Below are 4,062 nucleotides of genomic sequence, written 5' to 3'. Positions count from 1 at the left end.
GTGTTACACGACTTTTTGTGGTTAAATCCTATGCGTGTCACATTTCGAATACCTGCAATTAGTTAACTAAAAATACTGTGAACAAAACTAGCGATTAGATTAAGGAGTACTTATGCATAACGGTTAAGGCGTAATTAATACAGTTACAAATTTCCTACTTAAGATAGTGGCAGCAACATGGATTTTAGTCATTTAATATGCGATGCCTACGCACAAACATACAATGGCACGGAATCTTGCAAATAGTAGACTTACATAGGTACTTAGAAAATCAGTTTATTTCAGACAAATATCACAGGAGTGACGTAAAAGTTGACTGGAAAAATTTGCTGTGCTTTATATTTTATATAGTAACGCTATCTATTCAGCTCGTTTTTCATTAATTTAATTTCTTCTAAACTTTAAAGTTTCAAAGAGGCCAATATAGCCTTCTACGCCTGTAAATCAATGTTCGGCAAAAAATGGGGTCTCGAGTCACGTGTCGTACTTTGGATGTACAACTTAGTGTAGTGTATGATGTACAACGGTTGCTTAGTTTGGTGGGTAGCTCTTCAGAAGGGCTACAGCACCACTCAATTAGAGAAAGTGTAGAGAACTGCATGTGTGGGCATCACTGGTGCTTGTATAACATGTTCCACTGCTGCGCTCAATGTTATTCTGCGCTTACTTCCAGTGGATCTGCAGGTAAAATTCATTGCTGCTCAGAGTGCTATTAGGCTGAAGGAGATTGGCCTTTGGAAACAACTTCCTGTAGGACATAGTAGCATCTTGAAGCAGATCTCCCCTTCCTTCTCTGTTGTTCGCACTGACCTCCCCATCCGCAAACTGTGCTTTGAGGGTTGTGCTAGGGCTATCTTTCCGAGCAGGCAAGATTGGAAAGAGGGGAGAGTCGGTACGGATATAGATGCCTCTGTTTTCATTGACGGATCCAAAATGGAGTCTGGAGTGGGAGCGGGGGTTTACTCTAAATCAGCCAGCATTTCGGTTTCTTTTAAACTGCCGGAAACAAGCAGCGTTTTTCAAGCAGGGGTCTTCGCGATCCTATAGGCATGCAAAAATAATATTTTTTTCCGATAGTGAAGCTGCAATCAAGGCACTGTCGTCGCCGTATTGCAGCTCTCTTCTCGTGAACTCCTGTAAGGACGAACTCAAACGTCTCGAATGTGCAGGAAACATTTCCCTCATCTGAGTTCCTGGGCACAGGAATATATGAAATTACCGATGAGCTTGCCAGGAAGGTGTCGGCAGAACCGGTTCCAGCTGTCCCCTCCTCAGACATCGGTCGCCGTCGTTAAAGGGAAACTAAACAATTTCCTTCTAAAAAAAGCGCAAGATAGATGGAAGTCTATCTCCTCGTGTGCTATTTCAAAAGCACTATGGCCTCAATACGATAGAAACAGAACGCTTAAGGTGATGGGAATCCCCCGCCATTCAATTTCCAAGCTCATTGTGGTGTTCACTGGTCACTGGGTGATCGGTACTCATGAGGAGAAGCTTGGAATTCCGTCGAACACCTATTGCAGAAGCTGTGGGGGTCCTGCAGAGAAAGAGACTGCTTAACACTTTCTCTGCAAATATCCGGCTCTGGCGGCTAGGCGCTTGAGATTCCTTAGCGTGCCCTTTGGGGATGACTTGAAGAAATTCGCCAGCCTAGTTCCCTTTTCTCTCTTCCGCTACATCAACAGCACTGGATGGCTGTCGACGGTTTTCTGTACTCCCTAAATCCTTTCACAGGAAGTGGTCCACATTATGGTATCAAAATGGCACGTAAGTACTACTTGAAGTGGGGTACTCTTGCCATTTTACCTACCTATTTACCTTTGTTTAAACTTAAACTCAACGACGTATTAAGAAAAAAGATAATTCAGTGGTTAAGTTAGAAATATTTTCATGTTGAACATTACTTAAAAATTCGTCCTCGAAAAGTTATGAATTAAAAAAAAACAATATTCCATTCATTCATTCATTCATTCAATAAAAAAAATTTTTGCATTCTACATTAAGCTTAAACTTATCAGTCTAGTAAAACGAGATCATATGAATCGTGTAATAAAAAGATACACGTTTTGTTGGCAGGTCTCAAAAAGTGGCTTAGAGTGGCTTGGGGTGACCTCTAGTTTCTTTTGCCCAGATGATTTGGAACAGCCGCACAGTGCGGTTGAAACCTATTAAAGGTTACTCAAAAAAGTAATGGTTACTGAATAAAACAAGATTCAGCTGCTACCACTTGCTACCTTGCGACCCCGAAAACATATAAATTTACATGCATCTTGATTATGTTCTAGAATATACGCTATTTCACGTGAGGGGGTGGCCAATAGGGGTGGAAGGGGGTGGCCACATGTTCGACCGTCTCCTCTTCGTCCAAGACATAATAGCCTGATACAAACATGGGTATCGTGGATAACGAGACTTCAGACTCCTTAGCTAGGATGGGCTCTGATGCCAACTTCTTTGGCCCGGAGCAAGCTCTGCAACTCCCTTTGCAGCCATCAAAGCCACGGTTAGCATGCTGAGAGAGGCTGCAGATGGATTAAACTGATGCTACCTGCCGAGTCCGACTGACTGCCGCAGATCCTCCTGTTATTAAGCAGAAAGAACTGCAGACAGCTGGTTGGACTGATGACAGGCCGAAGCACATGGGAAAGGTAGGCATCTCAGACAGTGTACTCTACCCAGCTTGAGAAGAGGAGGATGATAGGGCGTCCCACTTCCTGTGCATCTGTGCTGCCTTCGCTCGAATAAGATTTGAGGTCTTTGGCACTGATCTGTTAAGAAGTGACAACCTTGGCTCCTTGGCACTACAAGGTCTACACAGATTTCTTCGGAGATCGTGTAGATTTAAAGAAAATTAAAAGGGAAACCGAGTGCAGTACAATGGACTGAACTGTGTCTGAGTGCTGGATTTGCTAATTTCCCCGACGCAAAAAAAAACTTTTACTTTCTAGCTGCCAAACCCGCACATTTACCGAGAAGTGCTCAATACTCTTTTCTCTGAAGGGTCCCCACAGTTTCTGTGATGAGGATTAAATGATAAATCTAGCTTTTCCGCGTGAGTGCTGGACCGGTAAACACAGCTCCGAGCTTGGAAATTCAATGGCGCGGAGTCCCTAAGAATTTCTGAGTACTGCGTCTATTGAAGTGGGGCCAAAGTGTTGTCGAAATAGCAAACGAAGAAGTGGAGTTCCATCTCTTCTGCGCTTTCTTGAGAAATAAGTTGTACATGAAATGTAAAATTTTATAAAATGTTTGTTGACGAGAGAAAATTGAGTACTCGACAAAGATTTATTCAAGTCAAACTGCACAAAATTTAAAAAAGAGTTCATAGGCAACAAGTAAAAGTAGGATTAATAATTTGCAGTGTTAAATTATTCTACATCAAATTAGAAATATGCAACATTTTGGGTGAAGAAATGAAGAGCGCTGAAAAAAAATCACTCATCGTCACTGTGTTTTCAATATGTCCGGAGTGGCTCATGCAAATCGTTGAAGTAAAGTGAATGTTTTTTGTTGTTGTTGGTGTATAGTTGTATGCCGTCACTGTTGTTTTTTGTGCACTTGTTACAAGTCAATGCTGTTGTTACCAAAAGCGTAAGCCAACAGAGAACCAACTAAAACAAAAAAAAGTAATAAAATAAACACACACACCTAAAACAACAACAAATTTGTAGCCAAAGTATAATTCAATTTTTAAACAATAGCGAAAGCAACAGCCACATCATCAACATTTCGAAAATAGCAACAAAATAAGCGTCAGAAACGCGAACAGTCATGAACAGGATGTGAAAGGATATGAAAGGATGTGTTCTACATTTGTCTTACATACAACATAATTCAGTATTTGTGTGCATGTTTAAAATTTATTCGCATTATGTTTTCGATGGCGCGTAAAGCCAAATGAATATCATTCACATCCATACAAGACTATACATGCACACACACATGTATGTATGTATATGAGAGTGTGTATGTGTGTGTTAATAAATATGCTCTTGCAAATTTATGGCGTGTTTCATGTGTTCAGTGTCGTGAATCAGCTGCTACTGTTGCACTAGAGATGTC

The sequence above is a fragment of the Anastrepha ludens genome, chromosome 2, assembly GCF_028408465.1.
Source record: "Anastrepha ludens isolate Willacy chromosome 2, idAnaLude1.1, whole genome shotgun sequence".
Lineage (NCBI taxonomy): Eukaryota > Metazoa > Arthropoda > Insecta > Diptera > Tephritidae > Anastrepha > Anastrepha ludens.
This window is presented reverse-complemented; position numbering follows the sequence as displayed.